At 36.6% G+C, this 11,616-nt stretch overlaps 1 pseudogene; it reads right to left on the bottom strand.

The window, feature by feature from the left end:
- Positions 1 to 4,315: 4,315 nt before the first annotated feature.
- On the bottom strand, positions 4,316 to 6,051 carry LOC149000106 (phenylalanine N-monooxygenase pseudogene; annotated as a pseudogene).
- Positions 6,052 to 11,616: the final 5,565 nt, after the last annotated feature.

The raw sequence follows: 11,616 nt of genomic DNA, 5'->3' as shown, positions 1-11,616 counted from the left end.
GTGGTGTTTCGGTGGTGAGAGATGAAAGGAGGAGGAGCAGGTAACCCTTAATATAGTGAGTTAATTAGCTTTTTTTTCAAAGGTTTATGATCAACATAATTCGGAATTACACCTAAAGAGAATAAAACATGTTTTACACATTGTAGATGAGTCTTTCAACCTTGTACACGTTTTCCTTTTCTTTTTTGTCTTCTACCTTTTAGATTTGTTAGGTTATTTTCCACCTTAATTTTGGAAACCACAGGAAGGGGTGTTCGGGGTAAAATTGATTGGCTTGATTACATCAATTGGGTCAAAAAGAGAAAAAGAAATGTCTCAGTGACCAGCTGGTTGCATTATATGGTATGATCAGCAAGGAAATGAGACCTCGTAAAGTGTATTCTATTAATTGTTTATTAGTTTGATTAAATCCACGAAGCTAGATAAATGCTACTTTCCAACAACAAACTTGGTCTTATTGGAATTGGATATCATTGTTAATTGTGCATATTGGCTTTTAAATTGTCATACTTATAATTAAAAAGAAATAGAGAAAAAATTAGACGGAATAGATAAGATTGATGAGTGTCATGGAGTCCTCAAGGTTGAAACATCAAAATTTTAAATACTCAACTTGGATATAAGCTTTGTTTACACCCTCTTCTCCACCCAGAAAAAGCAAAAAACGAAAAAGATATAAGCTGATCAAACTGTTCACGCCCAAGTGATTTAGTAACCCATCAAAGATTTGTTGGAATGTTGCTGAAACTTCTCTCATACGCCATGAACACCATGAAATCTTAGTAAAGAAGGCCAAATCATAAACCAGACCAAACTAAACATATCTAAACCCTAAAAGCCTAAGTGCTAAACCAAAGTAAAGACTTTGCTTATCTATTATAATTGTTTAGCATTATAGTTTAAGCGAGTCATTTCAGTATGGTTTTACACTTCTACTAAATAATATAAAGTTTTTGCCCAAATTTTTTTAAATAATAATAATATAAGGGGACGTACAATCTTTTAGTGTTTGGAGAAAAAAAAATGGAATAGATCCGTAATGAACTCGGAAAGATAGCAAGAATCCAAACCATTACCGACCATTAACTCAAATTGAAAACAAAGAACCAACAAAACCCAACTGAAAACCAATCAAAAAACATTGCACGTTTTGGTTTCATAACATGATTTTTTTAGTTGTTAGATTTCATATCATATCATGTTAGAAAACCGTCTCTCCATAAGACAAAGATTTCAAGCAATCAAGTACTTCACGGCACTCAAAAAACGCAGCACCATAAACTCGAATTCAGATCATCTTCACGTCGGGAGAGCACTCTCTGTGCTCACCGACGGCTTTATAACCACAAAATATAGTGGTGCCCACAAGTGAGAAAATGAGAATTTCCCCCCCACTTGTGGCCCACCTTGTGGTTGTAAAGCCATTGGGAGAAGATCCGGACTCAACAAACCCAGCCTAACTCAAATTGAAAACAAAGCAGAACCAAACAAATCCCAATGAAAACCAACCAAAAAACTTTTCACGTTTTGATTTCATAACATGATTTTTCCAGTTGTTAGGTTTCATAACATATCATGTTAGTATATGGTCTCTCCATGAGACAAAGACTTCAAGCAATCAAGTGCTTCACGACACTCAAAAAACGCAGCACCATAAACTCGAATTCACATTATCTTCCCGTTGGGAGAGCACTCTGTGCTCGCTTTATAATCACAAAATACAGTGGGGCCCACAAGTGAAAAAATGAGATTTTTTTTTCCACCAGTGGGCCCATTGTACTTTGTAGTTGTAAAGCCGTTGGGAGAAGATCCAAACTCCACTAACCCAGCCCAACCGACACACCCCTAATATCAACGAGTCCAGATCATCTCTCCGTCGTGGGTGCACTCTGTGCTCTCCAACCACACGCTGTGGTGGGTGCCAACACGTTGTTATTAAAAAAAAAAAAAAAAAAAAAAAAAACAACAACAACAAAATATATAATATTTCTTTAAAAAAAGTCAACACCTTCACCTGTGGGCCCCACCACAGTGTGTCTGTCAGGGAGTGCAGAGTCCACGCTCGACCGATGGGGAGATGATCCGGACTCTAACAACGTTAACATATAAAATTAACATAGCCTACACACCCACCTCAGATATTGCACCCACTGGCACATGTCCCTTGGCCCACCAATTCAAGGTAGAGCCGCCATAAAAAAACACGTGAGAATTGGGCTTTACCCCAGCCCACACGATGGTGAAATCAATAATTGCAAAACGTAGGCGAGTCACCCCAACCATTAATAGTCAAAGCTACACATGCTCACCCAATAGGTATTAGGTACACACCGATGATTAATCAAACAAACCCCAATCGTATCCAGATCATTACCCCCGACGGAGAGCACTTTTGTGCTCGCCGATGGTTTTTCCACCACAAAAAGTGGTGGGCCCCACTTAAAAATATTAAAAATAAAATAAAATAAAACAGAAAAACCCTCCCATCACCACCTTCCCCCCCTGTTTTTTGTGGGGGTAAGCTGCCGGGGAACACTCTCCCCGACGGGGTTGCGGATCCGGACTCACCCCAATCACCCTGCCCCATTCAATTCAAAAGCCAAAAGCCAAAAGCCAAAGCTATGACTTTTCATTAAAAAAAAAAAAAAAAAAAAAAAAAAAAAAAAAACCTCCACCTTTCTCAAAATAAAGAAAAAAACAATAATAACTCCACCTTTCTCAAAAAATGCGTTAATGTGTTTAAGGTTTGTTCTTACTTCTTCGTCGAGGAGACTTATCAAGTCCTTCAACAAATGCTGGATTTTGTTCATCTCAGTTACATACCGCTGCAAGTTCAGTACTGTGTATCGATGGGAATAACGATATCAGTTATGGCAATGTTATCATCATTTTTGGAATTCTTTACTGTAAGCTTCTAATGTTAATTCTCATTAAGTTTTAGTTAACGGTACATGTCACCATGTGTTGATTATGACAAGTAGAATGAGTTCTCTCGCTTAATGGATGACTACAATATCCTCTTACAAAATAGTAGATTCCATATAATTTTGCAATGATAATTGCATGTTCCGGGAAGATCATACCCAACTGGGGCTGAACCCGACTATGGGCAACTGGGTTCGGTCCTAACACAGACAATTGGGTTTGCACCCGAATGTGGCAACTAGGTTTGAACCCGAACACGGGCAACATGGGCAATACAGTCGGATCTTAGCCGACTACACCACGTTTATGGAAGGCTCCACTCATGCTGAACCTATATGGTAACATCGCCATAAACGGAAGGTCAACTCCAGGGCTGATCAGGCGGAACAACCGTCGGAGGTTGGTGTCTAGGGCTGATCGGGCGGAACTACCATTGTTGGGGGAGCTTTTCTGTTATTAAAAAGGTAACTTGCATACTATTTAAACAAAGTCACCCCTCCGGTAAGAGGAAGAACACTTTTCTAAGTAAATCCTTGTGTCATACACCAGAAGAACCTTCATCTGATCACTGACTGACTTTGCCATTGGAGGCGGCTGCCTCGCATCCTAGCCGGTCCACATCTAACCGTTCTTGCAGGTCTCAGTGCCACTGGATGTGAGAAGATGAGGACTTGATTGGTTTAAAATCGATCTCTCTCTCTCCGACCCCTTTGAACATCCAGGCAATGAAGGGTACAGTCTCATTTTGTGTTGGCTTCTTCACTCTTCTTGTTTGTGGCCTATCACAAGCCTGATCTTTGACGTATATGGGTTCGTTGTACCTGCAAATCTATTATGGTTCACACTTTTCCTCTTATTCCAGCTACTTGTGTTATGGCCATAAACTGATATTTGGTTTCTGATGATGTGGTTTCCACTTCATTGGTTTTCTGCCACTGGTAGTTTTTAGTATGTACCAATTCTTGGTTGAGTTGGTTAAAAACTGTTTTAGAAAGAGTAAATTTCTACTCTCACCTGACCTTCTCCCCTGATGTTTTTAAATATCCTAATTAAACAAAAAAATTCACAATATTTTCTAGAAAATTTTTCCTCTCAACTGATCCATTTCAAAGATTTAGGCTAACCAAACAGTTATTTTAGGAATCATGATTCCATAAATTTAAAATTTATAGATTTGAAATCTCTAAATTTTTGAAATCTCAAGACTCAAGTAACCAAACAAGCCCTAAAAGAAAATGGAAAAATGTAAATAAATTTAACTAGTTTTCTTAAAAGACAAAACAAAATCGAGGAAATGAATCAACAAACGGATTTAATTTATCCATCACACTCCCTCCTACATACCACTATTATGTACTTATACATTTAAAATTAAGTCTAGTTTGATGAATTATTGCAGTCGATCCATAGGATAAGTATGAACAAGCAAACGAGGCTTAGTGTGTGCAAGCAATGATTTGGCCAAGAAAATATCACTTTTGGATTCATTGAGCTCAACCCTTGACTCATCAGGAGATGATCCCGCTAGTTGATAACCCTTGAAGAAAGCCTAGCCAACAACATAACAGTGATAACCAAGCCAAGCTCAACCCCTATGCACCCACACCTCCCAATGCTAAATGAGATAAATCGTAACTCCGGTTTGACCAAATCCACCACCATAGAGGGATCCTTCAAATGTCACTTGAGCTTGAACTCAAGTGGGTCATCCCAAACTTTAGGGTTCTAGCCTAGCCAATTCTACTTCATAGGAGACGATCGACTCCACTTTGGAATGGAATAACCAACAACCATTGTATCAGCAGCGGAGACATGTGGAACATTAAAAGGTACAATTGGGTGTAGTTGAAAGGCTTCCCTAGCACATGCCTTGATGTAATTGAGCTGAGGCATATCGGATTCTTGAACTAAACTTTCCTTTTCCAACAACCTTGTCAATTTCTTCAGCAGCTTTTTGAAGCATCATACGCTGGTTGATTAGCTCTACCAAGGCCTGTTTGACTGCATTTGATGGATTGTCCACCATTGCATACATCAATTCCTGCAAATTGGATTATACTTTCAATTGTAGCTTCTAACAATTAATGTAATCACTGCAACCGAATCCAATAAAATAATCTATTCTCGAAATTTTCATTTGGACACGTTGAGGTTTAACCACATTTTTTAATAATAAAAAAACATTTTATATTTGCCTTATTTGTGGAGTCTAAAAGAAGCCAACTAGGACACACCGTTATTTTCATAACTAAATCCTCTCATGCTCTTTTGACGTTTTTCTTTACTTTACCAAATTTTGAACAGAGTTATGAATTATCAACAATTTGGTAATGGAGTAATCTTCTAAATGAATATCCGGTGGTTCCCACTTATTTGACTTGAAGGGAAAAAATAGAACACTAATCCCCACCCAGGAAGGACCGATTGGAGGGTTAAAAGGCATAAAGGTTATATTTGCCTTCTTGTGCATAAGACAAATGAAGATGTTTCTTGTTCCAAATTTTGAATTGATTTGTTTTCTCTAAATAATATGTCCGTGAAAAAATAATTGGGATAAAAATGAAGATGTGTCCTTAATTGATTTGTTTTCTCACAACAACGAGGCAAATGCAAAGTACCATTACTTTTATTATTGAAAAATGACCTGAGACAAGTAGAGTATCCAAATGAAAATTATCTTAACTTAAAAAAAATGTAGTTAAAATCATACCCCAATATGAGCTTTAATTTCTTTTGAGGAAAGGTTACCACTTGAATCGTTTATCGAAATGAAGATATCAAGAAAATCTTGAGCTTTCTATGTCTTCCCATCTCTCTATTCTTGAATCTTCTCATCAATAATGGGGTCAAGATACCTGTTAACAATCTTAATAGCTTCCTTCATGATCTTTTCATGTCCTTTCAGATCAAACACCCTCAAACTGGCATGTAATCTGGTACACAAAATGGGTAATTATAGAAAACACAGTGAAGATAGCATCAACATATTCTTTTTCTTCAGCACCACTCCCTCCATCTTTCCTTCAAAAAACTCTATAGGGATTTCCAGGCATGTAATAGGAATTACATGCACACTACCATGCGAAAACATGCAATTTTGGTATTTTTCTCCTGCACAAACTTCATAATCCACGGTTCACATCCTTCGCAGCCTGGAATTTAGCGGCTATCTAGTGGCACTCAGTATATATGCATGCCATCTGTATTTTTTTTTATCTTTTTTACCCTTAGATGGTTGGTAGACCTAATTAGATTTTAAACTGATTTAATCCAGATAAACCAAACCACCTATATCCTTCTCTAGTCTTCTTCTCCGTCTTCTTTTTCATTCGGTAAAATTAACCTCTACACCAAGAGGTTATGGCTACCAAAGCCAAAATCTACTTTGCAATGGAGAATGTGATGAGAGGTGAGTTATTCAATAAGGTTGCTAAAGAGAGGAGGTTGCGAGAAAATATTTTAAGCACCTTATCTTTGCTTCTGGATTCTATCTTGAGGTGTTTACCACTACAATCTTTGTTAAGGAACCCCCACGAGTCTCACAGAACTCTACCACAACAACTCTTAGAAGTTAAATTTGAATAGTTTCAACCCAACTGAATCACCTCAAGACAATTCAGCTATGAAGAGTTCCAACTCAAGTGAATCACCTCAAGGTATTTCGGTCATGTGTGGAAATAGACATTCAAATCAATTCAAATGTGAAACTCAAGCTAAGAGTTCCAACTCAAGTAAATCACCTCAAGATATTTCGGTCATGTGTGGAGATAGACATTCAAATCAATTTAAAAGTGAAACTCAAACTAAGAGTTCCAACACATGTAAAACAACCCCCAACATTTGGATTCTCTCACTACCACTCCCCTTGTGACCTTTGGTCGCTCAGGGTTGGTCACTTTCAAGAGTTGTAGCATAGCAAGAAACTCTTTAAAATTTTATATAGAGCCATGTACAAATACAACTTAAAATACAATAACAAAAACTGGCAGCTACTCTTTACCGCGGACGTAGGTTGAAGTACTATACAACCCAACCACGTTAACTTCTCCTGAGTTCTCTTCTGATTTTCTTCTCTTTCACATAAAATATAGATTTTAATAATAGATCTAAAGCCTGAAAATCTTTTATTAGATGACAATGTTGTAGCTCGAGGTGTTTGATTTCGGCCTTAATGTGTATCTAATCTGATGAGGCAAGGATGGATCATTTCCACACTTGTGGAACACCTACAAGATTGATATTTGGTCTCGTGGACTAATTTCGTTTATTTTGATGACTGCTGATCTTCCTTTTCAAGACCAGAATAGTGATGCAGATGTAAAAGAAAATCTAAAAAATGAAGTTTCAATGCCCTAACATTCTACAACCAGAAACTCATTTGCTCGCAGCTCGTCACATTTTAAAGCACCACCTAGATATGGTATCAGCTTTATCCCCATTATATCATATCAACTGACCATTTGAGAACTAGATTTCTGCTATGATGAACAGTTTTGTTTAAAATATGTTCTATGATTCAACACGGATTTCAGCCCATAATAAGTGACTCAAACATAAATAACTGTTTTATTTGGTAAAACATTCACAAATAACAATCTAACAAACCACCGAACTTTCAACAGTATTTTTCTTTCGAGTGGTATCTTAATCTTAATCTAGAAATGAATAAGAGGCTGTGGTATTCATGAATGTTAATCCATATCAAATCGGATTTGGATTTTGAATCTTAGTTTATCCAGTTATCCTTATCATATGTGATTTGGATTTTAAATTTTAGTTTATCCATATCACATGTGATTAGGATTTTGTGAATTTTGAATTGTGGATTATGTTTATCACATACAATTCTGATTAGACACTGTATTCTTACACGGCATAGTTGTTTTAATTATTTACTAGCCTGCTAAAGGAAAGAATAGTTTTCTAAAACTTGAGTGATTAACTAATTGATCTATATGAAAGCATGTTTTTTTTTCAGATAAAAGAAATCAATTTTATAATAAAAATGTAACAGGAGAAAACCTCGAGGAGGAAATAAATGAAATGTTAGAAATATACTGTGATGGATCTAGTCATCGGTCCTGGATAACTTTAACCTAAAAGAACTGGGCCAGGAAATCAATAAAGAGATTGGAAAATCTTTTTTTGTGCTTAAACCGAATCATCGAGAAAGACAAGGAGAGTTTCAGAATCTCCTAGATCATAGCTGACGTATCTCAATCCATGAACCCAGGAGAGAAATTGATAGCTGAGAAGATGTTCATAGAGTCATTAGAAATAATAATTTTTATAATGTAAACAGATGATGCCAGTAGCAAGCCATCATGAATTTCCTTAGTCTCCTACGAAAAACAAAAGAAAATGGTGCAAACAACACCACCAAGCAACGAAGAACCACTGCTAGGGTCCCATATGACACAAAACCAAGCATCCTCGGTGTGGACTGGTAGGATTGACAACATAATTCAGATTTCATTCAGTGTTTCTAGTTTCCTACATGGAAGGACTATTATTATTAATTGATTGGAAGATTCAGTGGAGGCGGCTTGAATTTCTGTTTTCTTTTTAATAATCTGAGTCCTTAAGGGTCTCTTTTTTTTTTTTAATAAGATCTACTCGTCCCTAAATATTAGATTGCCATCAAGTGGGTTCTTTTCTCTATTTTATATTTTAATTCCTTTATTTTTAATATTCATCCATTATATTGAGATGTTAAACGTGTGTTCCTTAGTGCTTGCTTACGAAAAAAAAAAAGAAAAATGTCAAAAGTTAAAAGTACCTTAAAGGCATACGAGGATAACATGATCACTCGTTTTTTATTTTATTTTATTTGGTAAAATAACAATTTATTAGTATTATCGTGTCTTAACAGCTAGATGGCAAACTACGCAATAACTAAGGATATGTATGTGGCCAAAGAGTTAAAAACATAATAGACCGGACCTTCCAAACTAGCTAGTGAGCCTGTTACCTCGTTAGACACCCTTGGAATAGAATTAAAAACACAAATATTCAAATAGTATGATAATATGTTTTACATTAACATGATTAGCTATTAGAAAGAATACAAAGAAGTCAGGGGCAAAAACGAAAACAAATTAAAGCAACACAGAAAGATTTAGCATGGATCATACGACAATGCATTATATTTGGGTTCCGCTCCTCTCCAGGGAGAATATCTTCAAAGAGTGCCCAGCAAAGCATAAGAGGTTGCCAGGTAGAATATTCTAATCTAAAGACTAGAAAAAAAAATTATAATTTTTACATTACGTGAAACCTAGATAACCCAAACCCCACTGGGTTTCATCTTTCTTGTTGTGGCCTGCAAGCAGTGCCCTTGTGAACGATGATGTTCTTCAATAATTCTAGCACTATCAAAATGCTTTTGAGGATCGTTCAATTTTGATGAACTGGTCTTCGACTCGGCATCATTAGGCGTGTCAACACTAGTGAGTCCCTTAATTTGAAGACTTCAAGAATCATGAGTTCCAGCCAAACCTAATTGCAATGATAACATAAGCATTAATGACCAGATAAATAAGAATGCATTTGATTAGAAATATAGAACAAACGATAAGAAAAATTGTAAGAGAAGAGAACTGATTATGAGAAAAACTTTGGTTCTCCCATGACCATGGTTTCTATAGAAATGCTTAATTCCACGACTTGCTCCTTCTTCTTGATATTTGCTGACATCACAGAAGGGCATGGTTTTTTCGAATTGAACAAAAAAAGGGGGGAAACAACTAATTTCCTGTTTAACCAAAAGAGTAGAAGCACGACTCTATTTCTCCTTGTTTCCAAAAAGTTTGATTTATAAATGAATGAATTGTGTTTGTTAGGTGTGCCTCTATTGTCAAGAGAGAGGGGTTCGGCTCCTATCTTCAATTTTCTAAATGAAATAGAAAACCTCACATCAGAAATTTGAAGACAGAGAGATGAAGAAACCATGTTAAGAAGGGGGGAAATGAAAAAACATGAGAAGCCGGAAGAGACACCAAAATGCTAGCAATACTTCGCACCATTGCAGACCACAACAAGAAAGACAAAGATAGCATCAATTTGAAAGAAAGAAGGAAGATGATAACCCAAATCAGGTTCTACAATGAGGAAGAAGACAATGTTTTTCATGGTAGCATTGCTTGCATGCCGTATCAAGGAAGATGAAACCCAAATCGGGTTTGGTCCTTAGCGGGTTTTCTAGACTTCACATACTCTAAAAATTAAATTTTATTCCAATCCTTAGATTGAAATATTCCACATGGTAACCTCCCATCCTTCACTGGGCACTCCAAGGGAGATATTCTCCCAGAAGAGGAGTCAAACTCATTATATTTACAGAACTCTCACCCTGTAGGAAGATCATAATTGAGATCTTTCAACCATTATCAAATTGGTTTAGGGCCTGTTTGGTTACTTGAGTCTGAAGACTTCAAAAATCTAGAGATTTCAAATTTAAGAAGTTATGGTTCATAAAATTAATTGTTTGGTTAATCTAAATCTTTGGAATGAAATCTGTAGATTCATTCTAAAAAAAAACATCTATGAAGTCATGGTTCAAGTGTTTAACTATTTTATAGTGGGGATAAAATCTCTGAATTTCACCTCATACCCATAAATCTACAGATTCACGTTTTTAGTGTAAAAAGGTGAATCCCTAGATTTCATGAAAATCCAATGATTCACACAACCAAACAGGTATAAATCTTCCATTTGTGGAATCCAAAGATTTCAAATATCTAAATTCATGTAACCAAACAGGTCCTTAGAAACTCTCGCCCAGAACCCTGAGGCACCAAAAGTCATCAAATCTCACAATAACTCCCCAAGAGAATATCCGGTATATATTTATAGAGTTTTAATCAAGTAAAAAGGTATGTCAACCCATCAGGTGTGTCACATATCGGGCTTCGGTTTGTCAAGCCAGGCCTCTACTCTCATTATAGACCTCACAAAACGGTAATTTGGACGATCCACCATAATATTCAAACGTAGTCAATCTTCGAAGTTAGATACAAGAATTCAGTTCACACTTAACAACAGCTAATTGATTTTGGGAAAAGCAACTTCTGACTAGATAATCAAGATAGGATATGGCAATCAAGTAAATATGAAAAATTAAACTTCAATCATGTTAAGCATCTCTAAAGCAGGTATAGAAAAATTCTCTCTAGAATGAACAAAAGATGGGATTAATTATTAAAAAACAGTTGCTGCAGGGAATTCTTTAAAAAGCACTTGCAACATAACTAGCAATGTCTAAGCCCACAACTAACTTCCAAGTGTTTTTAACTTTGAAGGACTGGTTATCTTTAGAGCTAAATACTACATGGAGCATCAGAGGAAGGCCAATCTCACAGAAATAGGGCAAGAAGGTTTGCCATTCTTGATGAACTCTACGGCCAAAAACGCGGGCCCACCACCATGCAGGCAAGTAATCAGGGTGCATTTGAGCATCTGCAGATCCCTCCAAGGAAAAGAGAGGAGGTTATAGATAGCAATCAGGCAGCGAAGGCATACGGAGGGTGGTGCTTATCTATCTACACTAACACAAGCATGGACGCACCTCACAAGTTCTATTAGCCTTCTGTTGTAATCCAGTTTGTGTTTTCAAGTCTGATCGTCTGTCGTAGAATGTTAAGCTTTAATTGGTTTTTCTTTATTCTCTCTCTCTCTCTCTCGTCAGCAGTT

Source organism: Hakea prostrata, chromosome 11 (genome assembly GCF_041222555.1).
Source record: "Hakea prostrata isolate BN-2017 chromosome 11, UWA_Hpros_2, whole genome shotgun sequence".
NCBI classification, from domain to species: Eukaryota; Viridiplantae; Streptophyta; class Magnoliopsida; order Proteales; family Proteaceae; genus Hakea; species Hakea prostrata.
Note: the sequence above shows the minus strand (reverse complement) of the source record. Positions and strands in the feature narration are given on the sequence as shown.